The 20,159-nt window shown below is 38.9% G+C and overlaps 1 pseudogene; it reads right to left on the reverse strand.

Moving 5' to 3' along the window:
* Window positions 1-15,301: 15,301 nt before the first annotated feature.
* Window positions 15,302-16,264, reverse strand: LOC114095781 (heterogeneous nuclear ribonucleoproteins C1/C2-like; annotated as a pseudogene).
* Window positions 16,265-20,159: the final 3,895 nt, after the last annotated feature.

A 20,159-nucleotide genomic window follows, 5' to 3' on the forward strand; every position in this document is an offset into this window, starting at 1 on the left:
AGAGTTCTTTATCTTCCTATGAATTTTATCCCTTGGCACTCTTATCTACTTCCATAGTTTAAATTTCCACCATTATGTTAATGGTTTTCGTCTGCATTTCTATCTTTTCCCCTATAGGACCAGGAATACACTACACAGAGAATTATATCCCTCTATAGAAATGTTCCCAAAATATACTTTCCACACAGGTCTAAAATAGAACTATGATCCTCTCTCACAAACTTTCTAATCTTCTGGTACATTCTATCACATAAATTAAGCTACCATCCACTTTCTTATTACTTTTAATCCTCATAGTGTGATTATGAATATCTTGCCCACTAATTAGGGTGCTTGCTACTTTTACGAAGAAACACTTATTCACGCACCATGTTAATCAAAGGTTGTAACCAAAAAAGTTGCATTTTAGATTAAGCGAGTCTATGGTGGATTTGTATTTATTTATTAAAGAAAAATTTAGTATAATCATAGTACCATATTTTTTAAATATATCGTGAGTACAGAAAAGATACAAAAAGGAAACGAGATGAACTTCTTATAATAAAGAAAAGCAATATTTAAAGAAGAAAAGCTTACATTTTCCTTCTTCAAAGGAAAGAAAAACACAATTATGCTTCTGTCTATAAACAATGATTTATAACTTTTCCTTCATTCTTTCCTTGTATATCTATGCTAAAATCCTGAAGTGCAAAAGAAAAAAAAAAACTTTTATTTCACATCTTTAATTTATTTATTTATTTTTTTTTTACTTGATATTGTTTTTATTTTTTTATTTTTTTTTTTATTGTTGGCTGTTCAAAACATTACATAGTTCTTGATATATCATATTTCACAATTTGATTCAAGTGGGTTATGAGCTCCCATTTTTACCCCATATACAGATTGCAGAATCACATCAGTTACACATCCATTGATTTACATATTGCCATACTAGTGTCTGTTGTATTCTGCTGTCTTTCCTATCCTCTACTATCCCCCCTCCCCTCCCCTCCCCTCCCCTCCCCTCTTCTCTCTCTGCCCCCTTTACTGACATTCGTTTGTCCCCCTTGTATTATTTTTCCCCTTCCCCTCACTTCCTCTTGTATGTACTTTTGTATACCTCTGAGGGTCTCCTTCCATTTCCATGCATTTTCCCTTCTCTCTCCCTTTCCCTCCCACCTCTCATCCCTGTTTAATGTTAATCTTCTTCTCATGCTCTTCGACCCTACTCTGTTCTTAGCTACTCTCCTTATATCAAAGAAGACATTTGACATTTGTTTTTTAGGGATTGGCTAGCTTCACTTAGCATAATCTGCTCTAATGCCATCCATTTCCCTGTAAATTCTATGATTTTGTCATTTTTTAATGCAGAGTAATACTCCATTGTGTATAAATGCCACATTTTTTTTATCCATTCATCCATTGAAGGGCATCTAGGTTGGTTCCACAGTCTAGCTATTGTGAATTGTGCTGCTATGAACATCGATGTAGCAGTGTCCCTGTAGCATGCTCTTTTTAGGTCTTTAGGGAATAGACCAAGAAGGGGAATAGCTGGGTCAAATGGTGGCTCCATTCCCAGCTTTCCAAGAAATCTCCATACTGCTTTCCAAATTGGCTGCACCAATTTGCAGTCCCACCAGCAATGTACAAGTGTACCCTTTTCCCCACATCCTCGCCAGCACTTGTTGTTGTTTGACTTCATAATGGCTGCCAATCTAACTGGAGTGAGATGGTATCTTAGGGTGGTTTTGATTTGCATTTCTCTGACTGCTAGAGATGGTGAGCATTTTTTCATGTACTTGTTGATTGACTGTATGTCCTCCTCTGAGAAGTGTCTGTTCAGGTCCTTGGCCCATTTGTTGATTGGGTTGTTTGTTCTCTTATTGTCTAATTTTTTGAGCTCTTTGTATACTCTGGATATTAGGGCTCTATCTGAAGTGTGAGGAGTAAAGATTTGTTCCCAGGTTGTAGGCTCTCTATTTACCTCTCTTATTGTATCTTTTGCTGAGAAAAAACTTTTTAGTTTGAGTAAGTCCCATTTGTTGATTCTAGTTATTAACTTTTGTGCTATGGGTGTCCTATTGAGGAATTTGGAGCCCGACCCCACCGACTGTAGATCGTAGCCAACTTTTTCTTCTATCAGACGGCGCGTCTCTGATTTGATATCAAGCTCCTTGATCCATTTTGAATTCACTTTTGTGCATGGCGAGAGAAAGGGATTCAGTTTCATTTTGTTGCATATGGATTTCCAGTTTTCCCAGCACCATTTGTTGAAGATGCTATCCTTCCTCCATTGCATGCTTTTAGACCCTTTATCAAATATAAGATAGTTGTAGTTTTGTGGATTGGTTTCTGTGTCCTCTATTCTGTACCATTGGTCCACCCGCCTGTTTTGGTACCAGTACCATGCTGTTTTTGTTACTATTGCTCTGTAATATAGTTTGAAGTCTGGTATCGCTATACCGCCTGATTCACACTTCCTGCTTAGCATTGTTTTTGCTATTCTGGGTCTTTTATTTTTCCATATGAATTTCATGATTGCTTTCTCTATTTCTACAAGAAATGCCGTTGGGATTTTGATTGGCATTGCATTAAACCTATAGAGAACTTTTGGTGATATCGCCATTTTGATGATGTTAGTTCTGCCTATCCATGAACAGGGTATATTTTTCCATCTTCTAAGATCTTCTTCTATTTCTCTCTTTAGGGTTCTGTAGTTTTCATTGTATAAGTCTTTCACCTCTTTTGTTAGGTTGATTCCTAAGTATTTTATTTTTTTTGAAGATATTGTGAATGGAGTGGTTGTCCTCATTTCCATTTCAGAGGATTTGTCGCTGATATACAGGAATGCCTTTGATTTATGCGTGTTGATTTTATATCCTGCCACTTTGCTGAATTCATTTATTAGCTCTAATAGTTTCTTTGTAGACCCTTTTGGGTCTGCTAGGTATAGAATCATGTCATCTGCAAATAGTGATAATTTAAGTTCTTCTTTTCCTATTTTGATGCCTTTAATTTCTTTCGTCTGTCTAATTGCTCTGGCCAGTGTTTCGAGAACTATGTTGAACAGAAGTGGTGAGAGAGGGCATCCCTGTCTTGTTCCAGATTTTAGAGGGAATGCCTTCAATTTTTCTCCATTCAGAATGATGCTAGCCTGAGGCTTAGCATAGATTGCTTTTACAATATTGAGGTATGTTCCTGTTATCCCTAGTTTTTCTAGAGTTTTGAACATAAAGGGATGCTGTACTTTGTCGAATGCTTTTTCCGCATCTATCGAGATGATCATATGGTTCTTATTTTTAAGTCTATTGATGTGGTGAATAACATTTATTGATTTCCTTATATTGAACCAGCCTTGCATCCCAGGGATGAATCCTACTTGATCATGGTGCACAATTTTTTTGATGTGCCTTTGTATCCGAGTGGCCAGAATTTTATTGAGGATTTTTGCATCCAAGTTCATTAGAGATATTGGTCTGTAGTTTTCTTTCTTTGAAGTGTCTTTGTCTGGTTTAGGTATCAGGGTGATGTTGGCCTCGTAGAATGAATTTGGAAGTTCTCCCTCTTTTTCTATTTCCCGAAGTAGCTTGAAAAGTATTGGTATTAGTTCCTCTTTAAAGGTTTTGTAAAACTCTGCTGTATACCCATCCGGTCCTGGGCTTTTCTTAGTTGGTAGTCTTTTGATGGTTTCTTCTATTTCCTCAATTGATATTGGTCTGTTTAGGTTGTCTATATCCTCCTGACTCAATCTGGGCAGATCATATGACTTAAGAAATTTATCTATGCCTTCACTATCTTCTAATTTATTGGAGTATAAGGATTCAAAATAATTTTTGATTATCTTCTGTATTTCTGAAGTGTCTGTTGTGATATTGCCTCTTTCATCCCGTATGTTAGTGATTTGAGTTCTCTCTCTTCTTCTCTTCGCTAGCATGGCTAAGGGTCTGTCGATTTTGTTTATTTTTTCAAAGAACCAACTTTTAGTTTTGTCAATTTTTTCAATTGTTTCTTTTGTTTCGATTTCATTGATTTCAGCTCTGATTTTAATTATTTCTTGCCTTCTACTTCTTTTGCTGTTGTTTTGCTCTTCTTTTTCTAGGATTTTGAGATGAAGTATGAGATCATTTATTTGTTGGTTTTTTCTTTTTTTAAGGAATGAACTCCAAGCAATGAATTTTCCTCTTAGAACTGCTTTCAATGTGTCCCATAGATTCCGATATGTTGTGTCTGTGTTTTCATTAATCTCTAAGAATTTTTTAATTTCCTCCTTGATGTCTTCTATAACCCATTGATCATTCAGTAACCTATTGTTCATTCTCCAAGTGATATATTCTTTTTCCTTCCTTCTTTTATCGTTGATTTTCAGTTCCATTCCATTATGATCAGATAGGATGCATGGTATTATCTCTACTCCTTTGTATTGTCTAAGAGTTTCCCTGTGACATAATATATGATCTATTTTTGAGAAGGATCCATGTGCTGCTGAGAAAAAAGTGTAACTGTTTGATGTTGGGTGGTATATTCTATATATGTCAATTAAGTCTAGGTTATTAATTGTGTTATTGAGTTCTATAGTTTCCTTATTCAACTTTTGTTTGGAAGATCTGTCCAGTGGTGAGAGAGGTGTGTTGAAGTCTCCCATGATTATTGTATGGTGGTCTATTAGACTCTTGAACTTGAGAAGAGTTTGTTTGATGAACATAGCTGCACCATTGTTTGGGGCATATATATTTATGATTGTTATGTCTTGTTGGTGTATGGTTCCCTTGAGCAGTATGTAGTGTCCCTCTTTATCCCTTTTGATTAACTTTGGCTTAAAATCTATTTTATTTGATATGAGTATGGATACTCCTGCTTGTTTCCGAAGTCCATATGAGTGATATGATTTTTCCCAACCTTTCACCTTCAGCCTATGTATGTCTTTTCCTATCAAATGCGTCTCCTGTAGGCAGCATATTGTTGGGTCTTGTTTTGTGATCCATTCTACTAGCCTGTGTCTCTTGATTGGTGAGTTTAAGCCATTAACATTTAGGGTTATTATTGAGATATGGGTTGTTCTTCCAGCCATATTTGTTTATTTATGTTACTAAACATGGTTTGTTTTCCACTTTGATTATTTTCCCCCCTTTAGTGTCCTACCTCCCACTGTTGGTTTTCATTGTTATTTTCCATTTCCTCTTCCTGTAATGTTTTGCCAAGGATGTTTTGAAGAGATGGTTTTCTAGCTGCAAATTCTTTTAACTTTTGTTTATCGTGGAAGGTTTTAATTTCATCTTCCATCCTGAAGCTTAATTTCGCTGGAAACACAATTCTTGGTTGGAACCCATTTTCTTTCAGTGTTTGAAATATGTTATTCCAGGATCTTCTAGCTTTCAGAGTCTGTGTTGAAAGATCAGCTGTTATCCTGATTGGCTTACCCCTAAATGTGATCTGTTTCCTTTCTCTTGTAGCTTTTAAAATTCTCTCCTTGTTCTGTATGTTGGGCATCTTCATTATAATGTGTCTAGGTGTGGGTCTCTTATGATTTTGCACATTCGGCGTCCTGTAGGCTTCTAGGATTTGGGGTTCTGTCTCATTCTTCAAGTCTGGGAAGTTTTCTCGAATTATTTCATTGAATAGATTGCTCATTCCTTTGGTTTGAAACTCTGTTCCTTCCTGTATCCCAATGACTCTTAAATTTGGTCTCTTGATGTTATCCCATATTTCTTGGATGTTCTGCTCATGGTTTCTTAACAGTCTTGCTGAGCTGTCTATGTTCTTTTCAAGTTGAAATACTTTATCTTCATTGTCTGATGTTCTGTCTTCTAAGTGTTCTACTCTGCTGGTAGTATTCTCAATTGAGTTTTTAAGTTGGCTTATTGCTTCCTGCATTTCTAGGATTTCTGTTTGTTTGTTTTTTATAACCTCTATTTCCCTGTATAGTTGATCTTTTGCTTCTTGGATTTGTTTATGTAATTCATTGTTGAAGTGATCTTTCATTGTCTGATTTTGCTGTCTGATGTCTTCCTTGAGACTCCAGATCATCTGAAGCATGTATATCCTGAATTCTTTATCTGACATTCCATCAGCTGCAGCTATTACCTCTTCTAAAGTTGAGTTGACCTGCAATGCTTGTGGTCCTTTCTTTCCTTGTCTCTTCATACTGTTCGCGTTCCTTTCTTCTTGGTGAAACTGTTGTGCTATTGAATTTTCCCCCTATATATTTATATTGGTCTTGTATAGTTGCAAAGTCTCCCTCGCAGGCACGGGCGGCGGCTCTGCCCCTCCGCCAATTGGGGCAATGTGCCTACCACGCCGGCAGGCCGCTGGGCCTGCTCTGCCAGTCGGTAGCAGGTCCGCCGTCCTTGCAGGCGCGGGCGGCGGCTCTGTCCCTCTGCGGGCCGCTAGGCTTGTTCTGTCGGTGGTCGCCGTTCTGCCTACTTTGCAGGCGCAGGCAGCGGCACTGCCCCTCTGCAGGCCTCTGGGGCTGTACTGCCAGTGGGTCGCAGGTCCGCCTACTTTGCAGGCGTGGGGGGGGGGCGGCTCTACCCTTCCTCAGGCCACTGGGCCTGTTCTGTCTCTCGGTTGCAGGTCTGACCTGTTCTGATGGTGGTCTCAGTTCCGATTACCTTGCAGGCGCGGGGGGGAGGGGGCGGCTCTGCCTCTCAGCAGGCCGCTGCTCCTCTTCTGCCGGTGGGTCGCAGGCCCGCCTACCTTGCAGGAGTGATTGGAAGCTCTGTCCCGCCGCGGGCCACTGGGCCTTTTCTGTCGGTGGTCACCCTTCCCCTACCTGGCAGGCGAGGGGGGTGGGGGGCGGCTCTGCCCCTCAGCAGGCCGCTGGGCCTGCTCTGTGTTTGGTCCCAGTTCCCTCTACTATGCCGGCGCAGGGGGAGGGGGCGGCTCAGCCTCTCAGCAGGCGGCTGCTCCTCTTCTGCCGGTGGGTCGCAGGCCCGCCTACCTTGCAGGAGTGATTGGAAGCTCTGTCCCGCCGCGGGCCACTGGGCCTTTTCTGTCTGTGGTCACCCTTCCCCTACCTGGCAGGCGAGGGGGGTGGGGGGCGGCTCTGCCCCTCAGCAGGCCGCTGGGCCCGCTCTGTGTTTGGTCCCAGTTCCCTCTACTATGCCGGCGCAGGGGGAGGGGGCGGCTCAGCCTCTCAGCAGGCGGCTGCTCCTCTTCTGCCGGTGGGTCGCAGGCCCGCCTACCTTGCAGGAGTGATTGGAAGCTCTGTCCCGCCGCGGGCCACTGGGCCTTTTCTGTCGGTGGTCACCCTTCCCCTACCTGGCAGGCGAGGGGGGTGGGGGGCGGCTCTGCCCCTCAGCAGGCCGCTGGGCCTGCTCTGTGATTGGTCCCAGTTCCGTCTACTATGCCAGCGCAGGGGGAGGGGGCGGCTCAGCCTCTCAGCAGGCGGCTGCTCCTCTTCTGCCAGTGGGTCGTAGGCCCGCCTACCTTGCAGGAGTGATTGGAAGCTCTGTCCCGCCCTGGGCCACTGGGCCTTTTCTGTCGGTGGTCACCCTTCCCCTACCTGGCAGGCGAGGGGGGTGGGGGGCGGCTCTGCCCCTCAGCAGGCTGCTGGGCCTGCTCTGTGTTTGGTCCCAGTTCTCTCTACTATGCCGGCGCAGGGGGAGGGGGCGGCTCAGCCTCTCAGCAGGCGGCTGCTCCTCTTCTGCCGGTGGGTCGCAGGCCCGCCTACCTTGCAGGAGTGATTGGAAGCTCTGTCCCGCCCTGGGCCACTGGGCCTTTTCTGTCGGTGGTCACCCTTCCCCTACCTGGCAGGCGAGGGGGGTGGGGGGCGGCTCTGCCCCTCAGCAGGCCGCTGGGCCTGCTCTGTCTTTGGTCCCAGTTCCCTCTACTATGCTGGCGCAGGGGGAGGGGGCGGCTCAGCCTCTCAGCAGGCGGCTGCTCCTCTTCTGCCGGTGGGTCGCAGGCCCGCCTACCTTGCAGGAGTGATTGGAAGCTCACACATCTTTAATTTATTATGTGATCATATAGATCATAGTCATAAGTGTAAAGAAAGCTATTTTAACTTACTAAGCTACTCAGTTCATAAAATTGAAATGAAGACAAGATATGCCACAACAAATAGAGCCTGAAAACAGACTAAATAAATGCTAAATGAAATGCCAAATTAAGAATCCAAAAAAGTTGAAGTTTTATTACATATAACATTATTATTTAGAAAAACATCTGGTATTTTATTTTGCTGATTGATCCTTGCCTTCTTATACATAGTATTGTACTCAATAAGTTAGTTCAATTTTTTTTTCCAACTTTTGTAGTTCAAGGAGAAAATGTGCTTCAAGATTTTCAGATGTACCAAATCACAAGTAGTATTACTTCATATGTGGTAACAACAATAAAAGGATTAGCCTTGATTGGAAAGTTTGGTGTGTGATTTTTAAGAGAATAGTAAAATTTGAACAATATAAGATAACTAAATATTTTAGGAATGCTGTGATTTTTCTTTTGGGTCTAATACATGTGGTTGTAAAGATTTGCCAAATCCCACCGTTTGTTTATTTGAGGGTTCTCACAAACACAATTGTGACCAGTGCTAACTGTGTTTCTTCAGTAAATTTAAATAACATTTTGTCTGAACATATTGTCGTCAGAGACAAAAAGGAAATCATAACCGTATAAAAATGCCAACTGAGTTTTTAAAACTGGGTTGTTATTTATAAAAATTACAGAAAAGAATAACAAATGTTAACTGCAAAATATAAGAAGCTATGAAGATTTTTCTCAAATCCTTTTCTCCTTTTTCTTCTCCTATAGTGTCCTCTTCTGCCATGAGTTGAATTTTTCCTCTTCAAAATTGTGGTGTTGCCAGTGTGACAATGTTAAGAGGTGGGATCTATAAAAGGTGATCAGGGATTTTCCTGGTGAGTGGGATTAAGGCCTTTTAAAACAGTTTTCATAGACTTCAGTTTGTTTTCCCTTTCACTTTTCTGCCGGATAGGGACATAGCATTCCTACCCTCTGGAAATCCAGCAACAGGGCGCCATCTTGAAAGCAGAGAGGAGTTCTTACCAGAAAACTGAAACTTGTAGTGCCTTGATCTCAGATTTCCCAGTACTTAGAATTATGAAAAAATAAATAAATTTCTGTTTTTATAAATCATCCAGTCTCAGCTATTTTTATAGGGGTGTAAAAAAATAAAACAATTCTAATTTTATTTTCCTTTCTTCAAATATAAGTACACTGAGTTCTGTCTTAAAGACAACAAAAGTGTAAACAATATGATTATTATTTTTCTCTATTGTTCATACTGACCTGTTTGAGAGTAAATTTCCTGTTAAATTTTCCAATGGAATAACATCTGACACACAGCAAATTATATCTTTAGGTTTTAAAATTTCATTGAAATTAAATTAGAAGCATTCAAGATTCCTTCTTTTAGGCAGTTGGTTGTATATGCTATTATTTCATTTTTTTTTTTAGTGTGTGAGTTAGTTTATAACTATTAAAATATATTTTAGCTTTGTCTTCTACTATGTTATACAATTCAAACTTAGGCAGCTATTTCATTCCCACCAGACACTTCTCTGTTTTGGGGGCTTTATATTTATTACAATGATAAATTATTTTACCATTCAATTTTATTTTATAGGGTGCAAATATGAGATCCAGAGAGAGATTATAACTTTCTAAAGGCCACACAATTTTATTAACAAAGCTAGTTTATAATCTTTCATTTTCCCTCATATCTCCCACACTAATTAATGTCACATTTTAATTATAATTCTTGCTTCCTAAGTATGTCAACTGATTATTAGAATGATTTGTATTTTTAAATTGTTAAGAGTATTTAGCTGATCCATTATATTGTCCCAGTTATTTGTGTTGCAGTGTAATAAGGTTAATTAGTGTTCTGGTGTTTAGGAGAAAAAAGAAAATTTTCACTAGGAAGAGTGTAGTTGGAAAGAGGGCCACATTTAAGCTTAAATCCCAATTCATCATTGATGTTAATCTTGCACTTCATTTTAAAGTTCCTTTTATCCCCTTCACATAAATTCTGAAATTAAATGCTGAAGTAATAATTAATATAATGAAGGCCACCGTGTTTCCTACTTATTAGTAAGTGTTCATTGATACAATCTGTTGATTTAAAATATTTACTTTTTTTTAAGCATATAATAAATGGCAGATTCCTTAATAGCTCCCACCACATAAACCACATTGTGCTGCTTGGCTTTGACCACCTGCCACTTCTTATGGGAACACTGGCAGTATCTTATAAAAAATTACTTTTAACAACATGTCAGGCTAAAAAAAATCTAATAGAGGGGATAGATTTTTGGATGTCCAAATCAGATACTATTGAAATGAAGGAAAGAAAATTCATACCATAGATCAGGTTTTTTTTAACCTCTAAAAATTAAACACAAAGTTTCAATATTTTTTCCCTAACATGAAGGTGTTCTTGCAAAGAATTATTATAAGTGTTCTTCCATATTGCTTTTAAATAATCCATTGTCTCTTAAAGTGAAGAGCAAATTCTTTGTAATAACTTGAAAATGTACCTTATATCATATACAATTTTTCACCAATGTGTCATTAGCAATTTTTCGTTTAAGAGAAACTCACTACATAAGTAATGGAATTTATTTATCAAGTACACGTGTATTTTATTTGTTGCTATGAAACTTCATATAATGTATGTTCCATAATCAGGAAATAAATAATTTTAAAAATAAATCAGTGTTCCTTGGGTAAGATAGGCAAACTCTCATATTTAACCCAGAGTTTCCTGATGTCAAAAGAGTAAAGCTAAGTTCATTTAGACAAATTAATTTTGTTATTAGTGAGAATGAAACATAACATTACTTTAGATTAAGCAATACCATTCTTAAAATAATACAATTACAAAGTGAAAACTGGATTTATGGTTGGTAAACATAGGCACAGAGTGGAAGGAAGAAGTTGGTAAGGAATGTGTGGTGACAAAGAGTTTCTAGAGAAACTGGTCCTCATTGTGATGAGATTGTTCACAGCTTAACTCTTCTGGTAGATACACAAAAATACCCATGTGATAAAATTTCATAGAGTTACACATACATACATGCACACACACACACACACACATAAATGAGTAGAAGTAAATCTGGAAAAGTCTGAATACATTGATCAATTGTGTCAATGTTTGCATCAGTGTTATGATATTGTAGCATAGTTTTCAAGTTAGCACCATTTTAAGATTTTAAGGAGTCCCTTTGTGTGATTTCTTATATCTGTACACCAATGGAAAATGATCTTAAAATTTAATTAAAAAATTCTATCTAGCTTAAAAAATAAAAGTTAAGGAGGATATGATTTACTGCACCCTAACAGTAATGCATGAAGGATAGAAGGTGAGAATCCTGATTATCAGAAATGGGAGTTCATTGTCAATAGAGAATTTTAAAATAATAATGATGATGATTTAAAAATCAGAAGAGGTATTTAGCATGGCAGTGATAAAATAGTTTTCCAAAAAATAAGGTTTTGTTGGTGTGATACTACACAAGTGTTATAGTTTCTATAGAGTTCATAAGACAATATAAATAAACATGCTTATCTATCTTCATACACACAGAAGCTGCCTAACTTACAATGGATTTACATCCTGATAAATGCACCATAAGTTGAAAATATAGCATTAAAATGCATTTAATGGACCTAACCTACTGAATGTGATAACTTAGCAACGAAGTGATCCCTGTAGGTTATTGGTTATTTGCCCTCATGATCATTTAGCTAGCAGGGAATTGTAGCTCATTGCTGTTACTCTGTACCATGAAAAATATTGTTTTGCATATATCTAGCCCAGGAAAAGACCAAAATTCAAAATTTGAAGTACACTTTTACGGGGATGCAGCTTGACTTCACTAAAGCCATGTTGTCATAACTGTCATGATTGACCTTGAGTAACCCTGACCCAATTTCCCTTCATAGTTCCACAGTGTATGATAAGTAAACAAAACAATGATCGTGGTATGTGGGGCTTTACTGCTAGACTGTGTGCTGTCAGTGCCAGGAGTGTGAGCCTGCCATCCTTGATATTAGCTTGACTTAAGCCAGGTACATTCTGACCTGGACAAAGTCACTATTGTATGTACTGTTTGTAAGCCCCCTCCTTTCAACTCAAATCACAGGGATCTACTGATTTTGCAGATGCCCAGGACCATGCTTCTGTGGGTAAGTCCCCAATACATTGTACTCTGAACTTCTAGAGCTGTTTGCTTCTTTCTTTGATCTCAGGGAGATCTTGTTGCTGGTTCTCATACACCGGGAGTACAATGTTCTGAAACGTGCTTCTTCTGGATGGCTTCTGCTTTTGCACCATTCCAAAGCCTAAAATCATTAGTAGAGCCATTGTAATTTGGGGACTACATAGATATATCATTAGAACAACCTTTGATTTCTCACTGAGTAAATGTTACATACTACAAAGATAGTATTCTAGAAATTTACTGAATATTTAGTTTTTCTAAAACACCCAGGATTCCACTACATACATTTCTTTTCAGGATGAATTTTAATGTTTCAGATTCTCAGATCTCCTTTTGTGTATAGTTCATATCTCCAACCTCCATATATGCCTGACTTCAGCATAAACTTTATCTTTTGAGTTGCCTTCTTTCTGATAAAAAGTTTTAAATGAGAATAATCAAACAAAAAGTATGTGAAAAGAGCCAGAATCAGCCTTAAATAACACATACATGATTGTACTAGAAACTTTGTAATACTTTCTTTAAGCTCAGCTTAAATTAATTATTTAAAAGTTCAATAACTGTGTAAAAATAAAACATAAGGCAAAGGACATTAACATAGCAAAAAAGAATTAAATTTTTAATAAAAAAAAGTCAGGAGAAATGATGGAAGATGTTGGTCTTAAATTGCCAGAAGTAATCAAAAGGGCAATGTTTGAAAGACTCTGTTTTCACAGTGAACAGGCACTTTTTCCATAACAACTAATCAAATTGTGTCTGTGGTCACTAACATGTAATCATTAGCTATGATTTTTTTCTGAAGAAAAGCTTAGGAAATTCCTAACAAATGAAATTGAAATCAATGATAAATTTTTTTGGTGAAGATACTTTAGCAAAAATGTTCGACTGTGGAGAAATTTGAAAGCCACAAGAATCGATGCTAAAGGAAAAAAATCATGGACAGTATGGCAATTTTTGTAATTTATTGTAAAGTGGAAATCATTTGTATGTGTTTGCCTGTGTGTTTGTAGTGTATGAATGTGTATGCATTGCTTTATGCTAAAAGCACTTTTGGTAGAGTGAATTAAACAGTATTCTTCAGTTTATGACAAGGTAGCTTAACAATTTGGCTTCCCCATCTATAAGAAAACAAAGAAAAAAATCATAATTTGGGTTATATACTTACCGATTTGCAGAAATTAACACTTGTTGGAAAAAGAAAGTAACATCATTATAAATTTCTGCAAAAAAATACACATGCATAATTGGATCCCTTTTACAGACATGCATTAACCCTTTTTCTTTTTGTCAAAGTAACATTCATTTCTACAATTTATTTATTATACATGTGTTTTATTTGTATGCAATAATTTAAAGACAATAAGCCTCAATTTCTGTGCTTCTTTCTGGAAATTGTCATTATTCATGTCATTTCATGAGTTTTATTGTTAATAGTGGTGTCATGTAAAGAAGGGGTGATGAAAAGCAATCTCTTCCCAGTGTTGAATGGGAAGAAGGGACAGTTGAGGGGGATAAGATTGCTTTGGTTGAAATTTGCTATGAGTTCCACTTTAGATATTTTTTTTCCATTGTTCTCTTATCTTTGATTATTTTAAGGGGTTAAAAATTCAACAATTTCGGTTTTTTATAGCTTTATTTTATTCCTAGGAGTACAGGCAGTTTCATAACTTTCCATACATAGACCTACGTGCGGGAAGAATCCACATAACAGTGTTACTGTGTCCGCTGATCCTTTTGTGAATTTGCACCACATAACGTCATTTTCACAAATGGACTCCTCCTACTCCTACTTTTGCCCAGGTTTCCATGCAGCTTTGCACAGTGACTGTATATCTCATGCCATCTTCAGCAAAGCTATAGTTTTCTGGAAATGACAGGATGCTTTCAGCCTTGGACGAAGGAAAAGCAAACTATCGGTTTTATACACACACATACACACACACACAAAAAAAAAATAGCACAATTACACTATGATCAACTAAAACAGATCAAGCACAAGTCACCAGAAGATGGGCTAGCAAAGAGGTCATGTATGAAGACACGTGGACACAGGAACAAACTGCTGGGGAATTATATTCCCAGTTTAGCTTTTTTACTCTCTACCATGGCTGCTTCTACTGACCTACATGATCTGTGGGAGCAAAGACTATGCCTGTCTTTCAGGATATATAATCTTCAGCAAGTGTCCCTTTCCTAGTTTGTGATCAATATTTCATTCTTTAATATTCTCCCCTTTCCCATAGTGTCTAGAAGTCTGGTCAACTGTCCTGTTCACCCTGTTTTCATCGCCTCCGTGTTGGGGCAGTGAATGCCTGCCTCAGGGCAAGAGGGTTAGAATCTTGCTGAGGGATAAACTGTAAACTCATTGGTACCCATTCTGAAGATATGATACTAGCCTAAAGACACAGCTTCTGATATTTAATGGCCTACTTCCTAACTTCTCTGAAACACAGTTATTCATTTCTTTCAGTCTAGAAAATGTTCACAATCTCCAGGTCACTTTATCTTTTTTTTTCCCTCTCCTGTTCCCCCTCCCTCCCTCCCTCTCTCTCTCCCCTGCAGAGTTGATTTCTATTCCTTCCAGCTCAAAAACTGTGATCAATGTACACATCAATTAGCACAGATCTTGGAACATGGATATATTCACCAAGCATTTTCTGGATGAATGAATATCTTAGTGAAGGCTACTATAACAAAAATGCCATAGGCCACAAGGTTTAAACAACAGAATTGCACTTCTTAAAATTCTAGAGTCTGAGAAGTTCACTACGAAGGTCGAGGCCAATTCAGGTCCCAGAGGGAGTCTTCTTCCCAGTTATATCCACCCATGGCAGGGAGCTCACAAGTGTCTTTAAAAAAGAAATCATTTTTATTGTTAAGTAATAAAGAGGAATAAAAATTAAAAGCAAAAATTACAGATTAAGACTTAACAAAACTACTAGGAGCATCAAAGGAAGTGAAAATAGGACTAGGCGCAGGGCCATATGAATTCATGAACACAGGAGGGACAAAGATAGGGAGAACAGTGAGCATGCGCTGAAGATGCTAGGGGAGAGGATCTGGTGAAATTTTGATCTTAGACAAGTGTCTAGGTGAGGAAATAATGGGATAAGATTTCTAAACTCCACTATGTGCTAAGAGTCATCCTCACCATTGGTGCTGTCTCTGTCCCCCTCTCTTTCCTCTCCTCTTTTTCATTATCCTTGATCAACTCCAGCTGGTCCTTCCCCTGGTCAGCATTATCATCACCCTCCAGTATGTCCCGGTCCTCAGCAGAGTCCTCTGCACACCCCTCAGACTCCATCTACACACTTGTTTCATCTGTCTTCAGGGAGAGGCTGCTTTCCTCCTCTTCCGACTCATCATTCTTTTTCTCTACTGCCTGTGTGCCCTGCTCCTTTTCAGTTTTCTCCAGGCTTTCCAGAAGAGAATCCATGTTTTGTTTTATTTGGACCAGCTCCTTCTTATTGCCTGAAGGTCATCTCCTTTCAAATTTCCAGACCTGGAACAAGATCCCTGCTGTCCACTCTTAGAATTGAAGCCACTTTTGCCCCTTCCAGAGGTGTTTTCTGATACAGGCTGGTATTTAGTGGGCACTAAAGCCGGGGGAGGAGGGGGAGGGGGAGAGGAGGGGGAGGGGAGGGGGAGGAGGAGGAGGAGGAGGAGGAGGAGGAGGAGGAGGAGGAGGAGGAGGAGGAGGAGGAGGAACACGTGCTCCGTAACTGTACATCTTGTCACAATAATCACGTTGAAAGTCATAGTCCAGGTCAAAAGAGGAGCCATACATCTATGCTGCAGATTGTTTCACACCTGCTTTTCCTCTGATCCCTTTTAGCTCTGCAGCCAGATTAAGATCTAAAACCTGGCCAGCAATCATCCTCTCCTACTACAGCAGCCCAGGTATTTCTCTCATTAACATACTGGATGAAGGCAAAGCCCTTTTGGACAGAGCAACCCAGAATTTTGCCATACTTAGAGAAGATCGCTTCCACATCAGACTTCTTCACCACCAGATTGTTGAGATGCCCAATGGATACATGGGAGTTCATGGAGCATGGATCTGTCTTGTTGGCAAGGTTGCCAGCCATCATGTTTGATAAGGTTCCTCACAAAGGCCAAAGAATGTAGGTGAACATCAAAAAACTCACTCATTAAGTTCCACTAACACATATTTCAATTGTGCTGAAGAAGGACTGTGACTTCTAGCAAACACAATTGTGAAAATTCAAACTCCCCATCATCACCAAGAGGAATACACCAAGATTCCTGGTAGAGAAGCCAGGAATAACTTTCTGCCTGAATGAACCTTGTTTTCATAAGGTAACATAAAATAATCACCAGACAAATGTTTATAAATATGATATAAGGCATTCCTTATGTAAATGCCATGTCAGGTTCACTGAGAACTTGGCAAGTGTATGCCATACCATTTACAGTTACTGCTATGAGCTGAGCTAGTGCCGCAGTCCGGCTGCCGCAGAATAATCAGGGGGGTGACGAATAACTTGTGTACGTTGATACAGCAGGAGTGGGAGCCGTTTATTGTAGGACAGGAGCAGTATTTATACATTCCACACAGCTTATCTAATTAGCATAAACTAGATACATCAGTCAACCAATAAGGAATCTCCACACTTAATGGTTAGCTTTTGTTACTTCTCAAACCACTCCCTCTGGCATTTTGCCAGGCACCATCCAGACTTGTTTACGAACTCTAACATTCCCCTGGCAAAATGCCAGGTGTTATTTTGACTTGTTTACAGACTCTAACATCTCCCCCTTTTGTTTAATTTAATGACCATAGTGGTTTTTACACAAACACCATAAATAATCTGCTACAAGCAGAAGGGGAGGATACAAAATGCCACAATACCAAGCCAATTGATGGCTCCATGCAAGAAGCCCTTGGAAAAATTATACCAGCAATGACACCATTTGCAAAGATACAAAGAGTTACAATTTGTTGTAGATTACAGTTTGTTGTCTCAGTCCAGGTAAAGCAGTGTCTCAATAGATTAACTCACAGTCCAGGTAAATCACAGTCCAGGTAAGTTCTGCAGGCAGCTAGCATAAATCACAGTCCAGGTAAGTTCTGCAGGCAGCTAGCTTAAGCTGTAGCAGCAGAAACAGCAACAGCTCTGAAGTCTCGTCCATTTTTCAGCCGAAGTTTCATCCGGTTTTCAGCAACACTGGAAATTCTTCCACCTTGGTCTTTACCGGCACTGGAACGAAGACAGGAACTCCCGGATGGCTAAAGAAAATCCTGTAGTATTCCAGCAGGTGCTAAGAAAACAACCTTCTGAACAATTTAGTACATTATCTCAAGGGTTTTTTTGCATTTGAAATAAGCATTAATAGTGCTCATTACTCATCAGCTTCCAGGTGTGGGAGAACCATTGTAGCTTAGTTATTGGCATTGAAAATGACCAAACATCAGGGACACCAGTAGCGTCTTCTGCTGGCTGTAGTGCCTGGGCAGCCCCAGATGGCCCTGGGGAGTGTCCCGGACTCAAACTGCTACTGGGCACAGGGAGCAAGAGCCTGCGAGACTGTGCCTCCAGGTCAGGTCTAGATTTGGGGTCGGCGCAGTGGCGTCCCGCTCCCCGGGCAGGAGGCGGGGAAGGGCCAGTCGCAGCCGCCTCTTGGAAAATCCTTGCTGCGCTGTGACGGGCTTGCACACTCGGCAGCCGCCTCTCCGCTTCACACACCCTCCGGTAACGAAAAGTATTTAGTAATAGCCTTTTGCTGCAACTTTTTTCCTGATAATCTTTCTTCTTCTGAACTTTCTTTTTCTTTCTGACTAGAGTTCCTGGGCTTCCATCAACACATGCCCTAACTATTCTTGGTTCCACTGGGGTGCCTTCTTCCCTTAGTAATTTACTTCTCACCCCTTCCATATTTTCATCACAAAGACAATACAATACACTGAGACAAAACAAGACACAAACATACTGTATCAATCTTCTCCATTTTCTTGAAATGACCATTTTTCCTCTCGCCCTATCTGCCTAGGGACGAGCAGATTTGCTCCCGTCCTATCTATGGACGGGCAGCTGTTTTTTGTCACTTACCCCCGAGTGTCCCGGGGCTCCCCGTAACGGGCCACCATCTAAAATGCCAGGTGTTATTTTGACTTGTTTACAGACTCTAACAAGCTAGATGTCCCAGCCATGTGAAAATATGGTGCTTTCTTAATAACCTGTCATTTCAACATATTATTTAAAAATTTTTAGAGATATACACTGTTGTGTAACTTGGAGTGAAACTATAGCATAAGAGTAAAAGTGGCATGTATATTACTTATATTGTTTAAGGGACTTGTTCTCACCAAAATTATTCTCTACTTGACTATTAGCAATATTGCTGAGATTAAATGAATAGCACTTCACTTATAAATTCATGTTCCTCCAGTAACAGTATGTTTCAACATGCTTAATAGTGAAAACATCCAAAGAATTTTTATGCCATGGCCGTTATGAGGAAATATATTTAAAGTTTGCAGTGTATTTTGTTTCTTTAAATAATGACCCAATTTTGAAAGTATAACTATATATCTAAAAAAATATAAGTATTCACTATTCAGTGACTAGTGTTACATAAAATGTAAATACAAAATATTTCTAAATGCAGTTATTAACATAAATATGATTCATTGTAGTATGTATTGGGAGAAAAACATATAAAGAAGTCAATTTACATTTGATTGACTCAGAGGTACCTCTTGTAATGTGTAACAATTCAAAAGCATTTCCCCTATAATTCAAGTGTGCTGAATATGGTTAGGTGCAATACAATTAATGTAATGTACATGGCATTTTCATTTCATTTCAAAGTGGCATTATATACTGTTGAACTGCCAGTAAAACAATCAGACTCAAATTTTGTTGTAGTTTCTAAAAAGAGTCAATATTACTGAATTCTTAGCCTTTAAATTATTTTTCCCAAATTATGAAACTAAAAAAAAAGTTAAAAAATAAAAACTAATATAAGTTCAGACAGGTTGGTGAAATTTTTTGTGTTCTGATACAAATCAAGACACTCAGGAAGTTATTAGCAAATATTTACCTCTGCTGATCAAAATGTGAGCTGGAGATTGTACTCATCTAATGATTAGAGACAAAGAAGCATGTTATAGATAATTTCAGTCAGTGAATCTCAAACTTAGTGAACAGAAAAGAGACAAGTGGACATAGACAGGGCTTGATTGTGTATTCTACCTGAAATGGGCGAAGCCCTGGCAATGTGTCTTACTTGTGATTAGAGAGCACTGTCTCCATGTATATCACAGCAATTCTCCTTTTTCTCTCACATTCCTTCTTACCTTTTTAAATTGTTTCTTCTTCTCTCCCTCTTAGAATTTTTCTCAGTTTCTCTCTTTTTCTCTCTTTCTGTCACCTGAAAACTTATCAAAGGATCTGGTAGGCTTCAGTATGACATATTTGTGTGTGTGTGTGTGTGTGTGTGTGTGTGTGTGTGTTCTTGTTTGGTTTAGGTATGAGGGTAATGCTGACCTTGTGGCATGAGTTTCAAAGAATTTTTCTCCCCTTCAACTTTTTGGAATAGTCTGAGAAGAATTAGAATCAGTTCTTCTTTAAAGTTTGGTGGAATTCAGTGGTGCAGCCTCCTGATCGTGAACTCCACTTTGGTAGGGGAATTTTTATGACTGATTCTGCCGATTCTGTCTCACTACTCATTGCTCTGTGTACGTTTTCTGGTTTTTTTTTTTTTTTTTTTTTTTGTGACTCAGTCTTGGTAGATTGTGTGTGTCCAATAATGTATCAATTTCTTCTAGATTTTACAATTTGTTGATTTTAGTTGTTTACCATAGCCTTTAATGATTGGGTTTCTGAGATACTGTGTTCATGTCTCCTTTTAGTTTCTGATTTTATTTATTTGGGTTTTCTTTTTTTCTTAGTTCAGATAAAGGTTGCCAATTGTTTTTTGAAAATCAACTTTTGTGTTGTTAATCTTGTCTATGCTTTTTCTTAATTT

This window comes from Marmota flaviventris, chromosome 18 (genome assembly GCF_047511675.1).
Source record: "Marmota flaviventris isolate mMarFla1 chromosome 18, mMarFla1.hap1, whole genome shotgun sequence".
NCBI lineage: Eukaryota > Metazoa > Chordata > Mammalia > Rodentia > Sciuridae > Marmota > Marmota flaviventris.